At 42.6% G+C, this 13,425-nt stretch overlaps 1 protein-coding gene across 2 annotated transcripts in view; it reads left to right on the top strand.

Moving 5' to 3' along the window:
* Positions 1 to 1,341: 1,341 nt before the first annotated feature.
* ZRANB1 (zinc finger RANBP2-type containing 1) overlaps positions 1,342 to 13,425 on the top strand; it is a 71,882-nt gene continuing 59,798 nt past the window's right edge. The window contains exon 1 of one of the 2 annotated variants that reach the window (XM_047759502.1): positions 1,342 to 1,640. The gene's annotated coding sequence lies outside the window, so the exon portion shown is untranslated. Of the gene's footprint in view, positions 1,641 to 1,752; positions 1,841 to 13,425 lie in introns of those variants that run through there. The other variant, XM_047759501.1, reaches the window with a different exon arrangement.

Raw genomic sequence — 13,425 nt, forward strand, 5'->3', positions numbered from 1 at the left:
GAGGTGTTCAATAGAACTGCTAAATGCCCTTTGATAGCGCTGTAGTTCTTCAACAGATAACTTTTAAAGAGGTTTACAACTTTTAAAGAGCTGCTGTATTTTGTGTCATTCAAACTCTCGAAATAAAATCTGAACTGTGACAAGTGCAGGGTGAAGTTTCACTGGGAAAAACGGTTTTCCAGCCAGAAAAATATGACATACTCATGGGGTCTTAGCAAATAGCAAAATGACTTAGACTATCTGGCTATGGCTACATTAAAAAAGAAATACACAAAATACATCACCATATAACATATTCTCTTTATAAATCCTTTTATTTTTTTGGCCTCCCTGGGAACGTACAAGTTCCCGGGTCAGGGATGGAACCGGTGCCACAGCAGTAACAAGGAGGGGTCTCTAACCTGCTGTGCTACCAGGGAACTCCTTAACATAGTCTCTTTAGAACTTGGGCTCTGCTAATTCTCCTGGCTGTATTTTTTCCACGGCTATAACGTATCCTCTTTCTTACTCTTGGACTTCACAGAGAAGGCAACCACTAGAAAATCAGTTTACCCAAAACTAGAGTTAGGTAGGAGGTAGTGGAGGTAGTGGTGGTAGTGGAGACTGCACAAAAAGCAGTCTCCATGGCTTAAAAGTTTTTTTTTTTTAAATTGAGATATAATTGGCATATAACTTCATGCTTTTTCATGATGTATATGGGTACATATATATGTAATACATACATTATAAATATACACATACACACACAAATGGATAGCCGTCTCGAAAGCAGGAATAAAAAACAGACGTAAAATATACATAAAGATTAAACTTTCAAAACCTAAATCTTTATCTTCCCTGGTATCAAGACTTTGAAACTCCCTAAGGCAAAGTGAGGCCGAATCGGGCACTAAGGAGTCCGCTCGGGGAGACTTCGCGGTGGACTTAGAAGGGTGGTGAATCAGTCGCAGGGAAGAGTCACGCGGAGCAGTGCAGCTGCCACGACGCCCTCCGCGCCGCCCAGTCTGCGTCCCCAAACCCTGCTCACGCCGCGCTGTCCCGTCGCCGAGGTCCTGCAGCCCCAGCGGGCCGGCCGCCGCACAGAGGGCGGGGCTCCTCACAATCGGGCCCGGCGCCGGGGTGACGTCACCTTTCCGCGGCCCGCCTTCTGCGCCCGGAAAGAGGCGGCTTCCCATTGGCTGCGCCGCTGGCGGCCTCGGGGCCAATGACAGGGCGGCGAGCGGCGGGGTCCGGCCTTGACGTTGTGCAGCTTGCCGTGGGGTTTATTTGGCTCCGGGGTCCCGCACCGCCGCCATTAGGAGCCCGCAGCGTCCGAGGCCGCCCCCCCCTTTCTCCCCCCTCCCCCGGCGCCCCCCTCCCCCCGTCTCCGCGCCTGCTCTCCGCCCCTCTGCCCCTGCCTCCCGCAGCCGGGAGCCGCGCGCGGGCCCGCGGAGACCATGTCCTGACTGAGGGAAGAGGGCGGAGGCGGCAGCAGCGGGGCGGGCGGCGGCGCGGAGGGAGGCGGAGAGGGGCCGGGCTCGGCTCGTTGCCCCGGGCTGCTCCGGGAGTCGCCGCGGCCGTCGCGGCCGCCGGGCGCCGAGCGTCGGACAGGGAGGAGGAGCAGGAGCTGGAGGAGGAGCCGCCGCCGCCGCCGCCGCCAGGTAACCGGGCCCAGGGAGGGCGTCCCGCCGCAGGCCCCTCGCGGCCCCGCCGCGGCCTGCCTGGCCCCTCGCTCCCTGACGGCGCCCAGGCCGCCGGTCTCCCGGGCGGCCCGCCCGCGCCCCCCGAGGCGGCTTCGCAGGCTGGGAGAGGGGAGGGGGCCCGGCCCGGCCCCGCTCTGCTTCCATCTTGGGCTTTCCAGGTGCGGGGACAGGCCCGGGGCTGTGGGAGGGTGGGTCCGCCCGGCTTGTTTACCGACCATCGATCAGCCGCGCTGGCTGGACGCGCCGCCGGCCCGGCCACCTCTCTTCCGCCAGATTCCCCCTCCCCCCACCTTCTTTTCCTGCCACCTACGGGCAGATGAGTGGGATTTTGCTCCCATTCTGCAATAGGCCCGAAATACTTGGGTCCGTCGCCACAAGTTGGTGCAGGTTCCCAAACTTGGATTTCGGTCCCTTGGTGGCTTCCTCTCCGCCTCCCGCGGTGGCCTCCACTGGTCGCCTTTTCTGTCTAAGGAAATAAAGGTGGAGGGCGACGGGGGTGGGCTGGGGAGGAGGAGCTGGAGAACTGGTGGAAAGACTGTCTGCCCCTCTCCTCGCAGTTACGCTTGTACAGTGCGACTGGGTGTTATTTTCTCCACTGTGGCTTGGTGTGGGTCATTTCACTGACAAAAGGACTGTAATGCATACTTGCATTAAGCACCAGGGACCTGTTTAGGTTCAGCCTGGAAGTTTGAGCCGGCCCATTATCTTTGAGATACGCTGGTGTTTTGAAACTCTCTCGTTGAGAATTTAGTATTTCAGTTAATTGATTTCCTTTTCCGTAACCCTGTAGACCATCAGGTTAAACGCCTTCTCCTCTGCCCAGTATTTTGGTCTGTGTGCTCGCCGTATGATATTTTGTTGTCAGTAAATTTAATGTACAAAAATACTCTTTGAGGAACACAGTTGAAGAGAAATCTTTAGCTCTGGGAAACGTTACATAATGAGTGGCTTTTCTCTCTGAGGTCTCTCTTTAGTTGATTTCTTTATCACTTGTGCGACCTCAAGGGTACCCATGTTTTCATCAAACATGGATGACTCAGTGTTCAGAACATAAACCAGGGGAAACCATAAGGAATTTTGATCTTGGCTTGTGCCAAGGGCCTTAGCAAAGTAATCTAAACTATGTTCGTGAAAAATTAAGCCGGATCGCTCTTCCTGGTTATTAGTCTTATGAATTAAATGAGGTAATTGTAAAGACATGTAGAAACCTGCTGGTCCCTTGACTTTGGCTCGTGTAACGAGATATGCCGTATCCTCCTTATACTAAAATTTTATTAAAAATTTTTATAGGGCTGTTGGGGGACTAAGAGGACAGCAATGGCACATTTTAATCTTTGGGGAGGATATTATTTGAATGCCACGAGGGGTTTTTATTTCTGTTGATGCTTCAACACCTTTTATGAATGCTTCAGAGCATTGAGACACCCATTTGTTTACTCTTGAAATGTGCATGGATAGTAGATAACTCATTCTTGGTAGTATAATTTTAATCCTGTGGCCCTTGTGCACTGATAAGGGTTAGGGCATGTTAACATTTAAAGTCTCTGGATTAGCATAGTTTCAGAACTCGTGATCCAGTTGTATATTTGAGGTAAATTGCCTCCTGTGCGTAATTGATATAGTGAGAGCTGTTCAGTGTACTTTATGCTTATATTACTTTTATAATAGATGGAAACTTTAAATACTTGGGAATTGCAAAAGAAGACCACTGTAGCTTTTTATTTAATTTGATTCAGTGTTGAGCCCTGCTGCTCACTTTCCTCCCTCCCGATAATGAGCTCTTGGACCTGGGCTTTGAACACCTTTTCTTACGGCGATGTGGTGCTTCACCTGGAATATTTGTGCTCCACTAATGCTTTGGGTAAATAATATCTTGCATATTTTAATATTCACCTTCTCACATCTCAACATAAAACTTCCAGAGCACTCCTTGTCACATGCAAAGTAAAGTTTAAGCTCCCTGGTGTGGTTTTCAGGTTTCTCTATAATCTGGCCCTGATCCATTCTTCAGTCTTAACTCTTATTTCTTCCCTTTGTGAATCCTTAGTTCCAGCCAGACTAATTTGTTTGTTGTTCCTGTGAAGTCCCTCCTCTTGGCTTTCCTTTGTGCCTTTCTTTGTACTCTATTCAAGGATACTCCCTTTACTTTGGGCCCTGTCTCTTGAGAAGCCTTTTTAGCTACTTTAACCCCAAGGGATCTGTTCTCTCCTTTGAGAGACTGTTTTCTTTCTTCTTCCGTTTTTTCCTTAGCATATGCTATCCTGGATTTTAGTTTATCTCTTAATGTTTGTGGTTTTTTTTTTTTGTTTGTTTGTTTGTTTGTTTGTTTTCTTGGCTGTGTGTGTGGCATGTGGAAATTCTTGGGACAGGGATCGAACCTGTGCTACAACAGCAACCCCGGTTGCTGCAGTGAAAACTCTGGATCCTTAACCTGCTGCGCTACACGGAACTACTGCCTTTTCATGTTTTTATTCTGCTTCCCAAATAAGACTTAGGAGGAATGGGTATGAACCCTAACCCTGTATCTATGGAGACCATATATTGAGCATTGAAAATACTGACACATGGTCTGACAGAGTATTTTTAATTATAGTCGTGTTCTAGAATATGCCGTTTGTGGGACCATGATGATTTATAAACTATGGCTGTCTCTAAAAAAGATTTATTTATTTATTTATTTATTTATTTGCCAGAATGTTTATATCTATTAATGTAGTTCTCTTTCTGTAGGGGATGCTCATACTTTGGTAATAATGATGTCTTACTCAAATAAAAATAAGTACCACAGGCCTGTAGTTTACTTCAAATTTGAGTCTGGGGCAGTTCCTTTGATTCGAGTTTGGCACCAGGATACTAAGGGGTATCATTCCATATTTGTATATGGGTACATTTAGCATCATGTGGAGGAGAAAATAATCTGTAGTCTCAGTTTGCATCCTTAACCTTAGATGTTGGCAGCATATGTCATTGATCATGAGGCAGAGGAGACTCAGGAGAACGTGTGATTCACGGCTACCTGTCAACACTGTTGGAAGAAGACACAAACAAGCAGGTCCACAGTACTTTTGTAAACCGAGGATAATACATGTAATTATGTAGTACCTGGGTGGTTGCTGATGTAGCTGGAAAATAGGTGTGTATCTTCCTGTTGTGTTCTGAGTGGGAGTGGGAGGCCTGATTTTTTATGGATACATAGGCTCTTAGCAGTAAGTCATCTTGATTCATCCACTGTATCTATGTGGAAACTTGTACGCTTCCTCCAGTTCATCAAAATAGTTTTTCCCCTGAAATTGACTGGTTTTTAGGAAGTAGTTTACATTAAAAACTTTTTTTTAAACTTGAGAAACATTTTTAGTATAATTGAAGCTAACGTTAGTCTGTTAACTTTCCAGAATACTAAGCATTTTTACTTAGGCTACTTGTGTTTGTAAAAGGCACTTTCATAGAATTACACTAGTAATTTCACCACTTGAGAAATCTGGATCAGTAAGCATTCTTTGCTTTCTGGGAGGGTGGTATTTTGGTTAAGATTAATTTTTGACAAAAGCCCTATAGTTTGAATTTTAAAATGGAGCTTGATTAGGTAAATTGAATATAAATTTGATAGTTTTCCAGGTGCCTAGTAAATTGAACTTTTTAATAATGAAAAAAGACTATTTTCCGGAGTTCCCATTGTGGATCTGTGGTCTCCGTGAGGATGTGGGTTAAGGATCTGGCGTTGCTTCAAGCTGTGGCATAGGTCACAGATGCGGCTTGGATCTGGTGCTGTGGCTGTGGGTTAGGCCTCAGGTGTAGCTTCGATTCACCCCCAGTCTTGGAACTTCCATGTGCCACAGGTGGGGCTGAAAAAGAAAAAAAAAAACAACCCACTAACTTCCTTTATTTTTGTAGGGCAAACCGCCCCACCCCTCTCAACCAACACAGCATTCTGGTTTTTTATTTTGTACTCTTTGGCAAGTCAAATTTTTATGTGGATTGAATTAACGTAAATAAAAAATATCTCAATGGATAAGGCATTGTTGAAAATCAGTTGCGTATCTTTCTAGTTTTTTAAAATAATTTTTAAAAATAACAGCTTGAGGTATACGACTCATTGGTTTTTAGTGTATTTGCCGAGCTGTGTAACCATTAGCACTTCCCAGCACACTTTGCTCACCCCAGAGAGAGACACTGTACCCGTTTGCAGTCATTCCTCTTTGGTCCCCAGTTCCTGACAATCATTCATCTACTTTTTGTGTCTGTGAATTTGCCTGTGCTATACCTTTCCTATAAACGGAATCACACAGTACAGCTGTCCCTCGGTAGTTGTGGGAGATTGGTTCCAGGACCCCTCTTGGATATCAAAATCCAAAGATAATTAAGTCTTTTATATAAAATGGTGAAGTCATTGCATATAACCTACACACAACCTCCTGTATACTTTAAATCATTCTAGATTACTTACAATAGCTAATACAGTATAAATGCTGTGTAAGTAGTTGTTGGCGCACATAATTCAAGTTTCGCTGTTTGGAACTTTCTGTATATAACCTTTTGTGTCTGTCTTTGTTCACTTAGCTTAATGCTTTCAAGGTTTATCCATGTAGCATGTATCAGTATTTCATTCCTTTTTATGGCTGGAAAATTAATGTTCCATATGTGGATATATATCACATTCTGTTTATATTCAAATGATTGACGGACACGTAGGTAGTTTCCACTTTTGGGCTTTAACGAAATAGGCTGCCATGAACATTTGTGTACAGGCTTTTGTGTGGACATCAGTTTTCATTTCTGTCTGGTATATGCTTAGGAGTGGAATTGCTGGGTCATATGGTAATTCGGTGTTTAATCTTTGAGGAACTTCTAGACTGTTTTCGAAAGTGGTTTCACCATTTTACATTTCTACCAGCAGTATGAAGGTTCCGTTTCTCTGCATCAACCCTTCTCGTTACTGTCTGTTTTTATTACAGTCTCCTAGAGAGGTAGCATCTCCTCATTTTTATTGGCCTTTCCTAGTGGCTGTGGTATTGAATATCTTTTTATTTGCTTATTGGCCATTTTTGTATCTTTAAAGAAATGTCTATTCCAGTCTTTTGTCCATTTTTCATTTGGGTTGTCTTTTTATTGTTGAATTGTAAGATTATTTATATATTCTGGATATAAGTTAGATATAAGATTTGCAAATGATTTGCAGATATTTCCTCCTTTTCTGTAGGTTATCTTTTCACTTTCTTGATGGTGTCCTTTGAAGCACAAAAGGTTTTAGTTTTAATGTAGTCCAGTCTATCTCTTTTGTCACTTGTGTTTTTATTTGTTTTTTGGCTGTGCCCATGGCATGGGGAAGTTCCCAGGCTTAGGATCAAACCCAAGCCACAGCAGTGATAGCACTGAATCCTTAACTGCTAGGCCACCAAGGGACTTGTGCTTTTGGTGTCATCTCCGAGAAACCATTGTCTAATCTAAGAGCAAGAAGATTTGCATCTGTGTTTTCTTCCAAGAATTTTAGTTTTAGCTCTTATGTTTAGGTTTTTGATAATTTTGAGTTAAGCTTTATATATAATACGAGGTAGAGGGCTCCAGCTTAATTATTTTGCATATGGCTGTCTAGTTATCCAAGCACTGTTTGCTGAAATTTAGTTAGCTTTAATAATGTAATTATTCTCAACTATAAATTATTATTGCAAGACAGCATTCCCTCAATGTATGAAGAAAGTATCCTTACTTTGAAGATGGAGAAAAGAATTTTTCCTTAGTGTTGCACGTTACGTTGCAGCAGTATCCTGGTGATTGTTATTCTGAAGGCAAGACATCGTTTCTGTACTTTTTTTTTTTTTGCGTTTTAAGGCCTCACCTGCAGCATGTGGAGGTTCCCAGGCTAGGGGTCGAATTGGAGCTATAGCTGCTGACCTCTGCCGTAGCCACAGCAACGCTAGATCTGAGCCTCGTCTGTGACTTACACCACAGCTCATGGCAACCTTAAGCCCGAACCTTAACCCACTGAGCAAAGTCAGGGATTGAACCCGAAACTTCACGTTTCTTAGTCGGATTTGTTTTTGCTGTGCCACAATGGGAACTCCATTTTTTATAATTTTTAACAAACCACTTCTAAATCCTTTTCTGGTTGGGGTGGGTAATTAACTTTGGGTAATTAACTTCTTTTTTTTGATATTTAATGACGCTAAAGTTTGTTTTTAACCGGGAACAATAGCATTTTGCAGGACTACTTTTGACCAGTCTTTGTTTAGAATACTATCCTTCGATACCAGTGGAATATTCATTTGTTTTTTATTGACTAAATGATTTGTGAGCAACTTTCTCATAGCAGACACTGTTTATAGAGACATAAAAGTGAATTTTTTCCGGTTGATCATTGGAAACAAACCATAATCCACTAAACTAAGTGTTGTCTTAGTGGTAAAGAAACAACTAAATTTAGCACAAGATTAGGATTGGGTGAAGAAGGGCTTTACAGAAGTGGGAACATTTGGAGTTCCTGTGTGGCTCTGTTGGTTAAGAACTCGATGTTGTCTCTGTGAGGATCATTTGGTTAGGAATTAAGTGTGGCTGCAAGCTTTTGTGTAGGTCACAGATGCGGCTTGGATCTGGTGGTGTTGTGGCTGTGGTGTAGACCTGCAGCTGCAGCTCCAATTTGACCCCTGGTCTGGGAACCTCCATGTGCTGCAGGTGTGGCTGTTTAACAACAACAACAAAAAAGACAACGACGTGGGAACATTTGCACTAGTCCTTGAAGAGGGAATAATAGGTTTCTAGGTATATAAAACCAGGTAAGAATGGGAGGTTGGGGGCAGGGCGGGGGGTGGGGGGGATGTGTGCAGAAGCAGTCATATGAGTGAAGGCATGGAGACGTGAAAATTACATGTCACATATACATATAAGGACCAGCAGAAGGAACAGTGTGGCGGAGCTGTGGAAGAGGTTGGAATGGCATTTCAAGCACCTGGATGTGAGTGTCTTGTTCCTTCTCCAGTCCCTGATCCTCATTTTCCCCTAGAGCTAGTGTTGTCACTGGAGCTGGGAATTAGAAAGAAGTGACGCTCTTCAGTGTGGGTCATCTTCACAGGTGGAAGAGGAAAGGTTCTCTCTTTCGTGTGTGTGTGTGTGTGGGGGGAGATGTTAGAGGATATTGTATTAAGTTTAAAATGTGAAGGCATTGTTTTTATAGAAATTCATTCAACAAATTAAGTTAATAATTTTGGGGCATCTGCTATGTGATCTAAGATTGTTTAGGATTTTCATAAGGTAGATCACCTGAAAGGTTATTTTACCAAGTTAGAACATTTAGTAATGGCTTGCTCAATGTTATGCATTTTAAAGAGTAACTCTGCTAGAGGCTGAGATACTCCTACAAGCAAGACATGGTCTCTGTTACTTGTACTTAGATTTTAGTGTAGAGAGCGCAAACCCGGTAAAACAAAAAGAAAAAACCCAGACCAAGCCGGGACAGTGCTAAGTGCTCTACAGATAATGTAACGAAAGTTGGGTGATGTGCTGGAGAATGACCTCAGTCTGGTCAGGGAAGATCTTTCAGAGGAGGTGATATTTAAACCTGGTTTCAGTGACAAAAGCTGGCTGTTTGAAAATCTGGGGAAAGAGCAATCTAGGCAGAGATTTCTAATAGAAAGCTCTTAGTGTGAGCATGAGCTTGCTTGTAAAAGGAACAGAATAAAATCCACTTTCATGTAAAGATTTGCAAGGAAGGCTGGGGAATTTCAGTTTTATTCTGAGTGGGTTGGGAAGCCATTGGAGGATTTTAAGTCCTTGCATTGTGACCTGGTTTATGTTTCTAAAGTGTCCATCTGGCTTGTATGTGAGGTGCTGGCTAGAGTGGAAGCAGCAAGATTAGTAGGGAAGCTAATGTGGTAATCCACAGGGGAGCTGGTGGTGACTTGGGTAGGGGCATGGTAGGGTCATCTGGAGAAAAATTCAAATTTCGGGACTTGTTTTTCAGGGGGTATCAATGCCTTGTAGTAGCTAGAGATAGTGACTATACAGTCAATCCAGTTGTAAGCTAATACTCACGTTTTCTTCTGGGGAAATGTTTTTGTAACCTTGGAAGGCTGTGGTGCATGTCTGAGAGAAAACAGGAGTCAGAACCTGGGCTTTATGTCCTAAACTTTGTGACCATGAACAAGTCATTTCACCTTTCCAGGAGCCACAGATTCCTTGTTATGAAAATGAAAAGACTTACATGTCAGGGGGATGCTGGGATACCTTATAGGAAAGTACCTGAGGGTTCTGAGGATTAAGTGAGATAAAACAAGTGTTCTGTGACCTAAGCTGCGTATAAAATTTAAGGTGGTGTTATTTCAAGCTGACATTTGTTCGTAATATTAATTACAGGATATGGATCTTGAGATTACTGGTGTTTGTTAGCCCCTGTGTGAAGACAAGGCTTTATAATTTTTTCTCATGAAGAGGTTTGGGTTTTAAGGATTTGGCCAATATCCCTGATTCAGTAAGAGGTGGAGAGGTTCACGAAGTCGCATCTGAGAAGTGCAGTACATTTTTCTCTGTGAAATGTCAAGTGATGGAACTGGATCTTCCCATGGTAAAATAAAGTAGATTTCACCTAAATAATGCTTTGGTGAAAGGCAGCACTAAATCACTGAAGGAAAATATTGTAGGGTGTTATTGACACGCATGTGTGTTTGTGTTTGGAAGGCTCTTTTTTGTCCTGTTTAGGATTTTTAACTTTAGTGGGTGTTGAAAATTTTAAAGCTGCCGAATAGCCGCACCAGGATGACGATGATGATGATGCTTTTTCACAGAGTCTCTGGCAGAGACGTGGACCAGTTAGAATAGTAAGTAAAAGAGTTGAGGAGAGCAATGACGAACTAGGTCTTAGTGGTAGGGAAGAAAGAAGGGACAGTTCTTGAGAAGGTTTTGGGATACAGGAGGCCACATTTATTCTCATGTAAAAGGGCTGTTGTGTGCCTATTTCATGGTTTTTGTCAGAAAAAAAGAGGTATATGAAAGTTTTTTAAATCATAAGGTTTATTATGTGGTGTGGATAGAATGTAAATATAAATATATCTTTCCCCCAGAACTGTTTGAAAGTAAGTTGCAGACTTGATATCCCTTAATCTCTGAATATTTCAGTGTGTTTTTCTGAGAAAACAAGAGCTTCCTCTTATGTAACTACAATATAATTATTAAAGTCAGGAAATAAACATTGTGTGATTAATTCTTATAAGAATAAGATTCTATAAATCTTATTTATTAATAAGTGTTGTCAGTTGTTCCATTAATGTTCTTTGTAAAGACAAAAGGTCTCAGATCATGGGTTACAGTCTGTTGCCATGTTTTTAATATGTTTAATATGTTCCTTTAATTAGAATAATAAAGTCCTTGTTTTTCATGATATTGATGTTTTTGAAGACTAGTACTAGTAATTTTGTATCAAGTCTCTTAATACGGCTTTCTCTGATGTTTTCCTTTTTTCTTTTTTTTTTTTTTTTTGTCTTTTGTCCTTTTAGGGCTGCACCCACAGCACATGGAGGTTCCCAAGCCCGGGGTCTAATCTGAGCTGTAGCCGCCGGCCTACACCAGAGCCACAGCAGCGTGGGATCCGAGCCGTGTCTGCGACCTACACCACAACTCACGGCAACGCCAGATCCTTAACCTGCTGAGCGAGGCCAGGGATCGAACCCGCAACCACATGATTCCTAGTTGGATTCGTTTCCGTTGCGTCATGACAGGAACTTCCTCTGATGTTTTTTAATGATTAGAGTCAGAGGATGCACTTTTTGGCAAGAATACCGAAGAGGTGACATTGTGTTCTTAGTACAACACATCAAAAGGCAAATGATGTCATTACTGGTGTGGTTAACTCTGATTACTTTGGTTAAGGTGTTTACCAGGTTTTGTAACATACCAGCTATCATTATTGGGAAATACTTGGCGACTGTGTAAATATCCTGTTAATCCTCAAAGTTTCACCCACTAATTTTAATATTGGTTGGTGATTCTTTTCTGAATCTATTGTAAGGACTGCCAAATAGTGAGTTTCCGATCCAGTTATTTATTTTGCATTTAAAATTTTTTTGCTGTCATTTATGTGAATGCTGGAGTTGATCAAGATTTGGCCTGTAGGGGCCCTTCATGCTAATTTGTTTTTTTATTTCAAAATTTTAGTTGTGAATTTAAAAAGCATTGTTAGGAGTTCCCATCGTGGCGCAGTGGTTAGCGAATCCGACTAGGAACCATGAGGTTGAGGGTTCGGTCCCTGCCCTTGCTCAGTGGGTTAACGATCCAGCGTTGCCGTGAGCTGTGGTGTAGGTTGCAGACACGGCTCGGATCCTGCGTTGCTGTGGCTCTGGCGTAGGCCGGCGGCTACAGCTCCGATTCGACCCCTAGCCTGGGAACCTCCATATGCCGCGGGAGCGGCCCAAAAAAATAACAAAAAGGCAATAAAAAATAAAAAAAATAAAAAGCATTGTTAAAAAGTAGTCTTGGATTTCCCATTGTGGCTCAGCAGGTTAAGAACCCGACATAGTGTCCTTGAAGATGCAAGCTCAGTGAGTTAAGGATCTGCTGTTGTTGCAAGCTGCAGTGCAGAGTCTCAGATACGGCTCAGATCTGACCCCAGCCACGGGAATTTCTGTGTGCTGCAGGTGCAGTCACAAAGAGGGGGAAAAAAGTAAAAGTAGTCTTTATTTTTTATAGCAGTTTAGGTTCACAGCAAAATTGAGCAGAAGGAACAGAGAGTTCTTACGTCGCTTCCTTCACACGAGTATACTTTCTCCCACTATCAACATCCTGCAGCAGAATGGTACCCTTGTTATGGCGGTGAATCTACCTTGTCACATAATTATCCCTGGAGTCCCTCCCGAGTTTACATTAGGGCTCACTCTTTGCATGTACATTTTATGGGTTTTGACAAATGTATAATGACATACCCACCATTGTAGTAGCATACAGAATAGTTTCACTGCCCTAAAAATCCTCAAGTTCTGCCTGTTCATCCCTCTCTCTCCTTTTTTTTTTTTTTGGTCTCTGTAGTTTTGCCTTTACAGAATGTTATGTAGTTGGAATCAGACAGTATTTTGCCATTTCAGATTGGCTTCTTTCACTTGGTAATGTCCATTTAAGATTCTTCTATGTCTTTTCATAGCTTGATAGCTCATTTATTTTTAGTGCTGAATAATATTTTATTGGGTGGTCCACAGTTTATTCACCTACTGGATGTTGGTTGCTTGCAGTGTTTTAGCAATTATGAATAGAGCTGCTGTAAACATCCACGTGCAGGCTTTCGTGTAGACATAAATTTTCAGCTCCTTTGGGTAAATACCGACATTCACAATTGCTGGGTCATGTGGTAAGAATATGTTTAGTTTCCTAAGAAACTACAGAACTCTTTTACCAACTGGCCTGTACATCTTTGCATTTCTGTCATTAGTGAATGAGAATTCCTATTGCTCTGTATTCTCATCAGCATTTGCTGTTGTCATTGTTCTGGAGTTTGGCCATTCTAACAGGTGTGTAGTGGTAGCTTATTGCTATTTTAATTTGCAGTTCCCTAATGAGGTATAATGTTGAGCATCTGTTTTTATATGCTTGTTGCCATTTGTATATCTTCTTTGGTGAGGTGTCTGTTTAGATCTTTGCCCATGTTTTAATTAGGTTGTTTATTTTCTTATGGTTGAGTTTCAAGAGTTTGTATAGTTTGGACAGTAGTCTTTCATCAGATATGTCTTTTGCAAATATTTTCTCTTTTTTGGCTTATCTTGCCATTTTCTTG

The sequence above is a fragment of the Phacochoerus africanus genome, chromosome 15, assembly GCF_016906955.1.
Source record: "Phacochoerus africanus isolate WHEZ1 chromosome 15, ROS_Pafr_v1, whole genome shotgun sequence".
NCBI classification, from domain to species: Eukaryota; Metazoa; Chordata; class Mammalia; order Artiodactyla; family Suidae; genus Phacochoerus; species Phacochoerus africanus.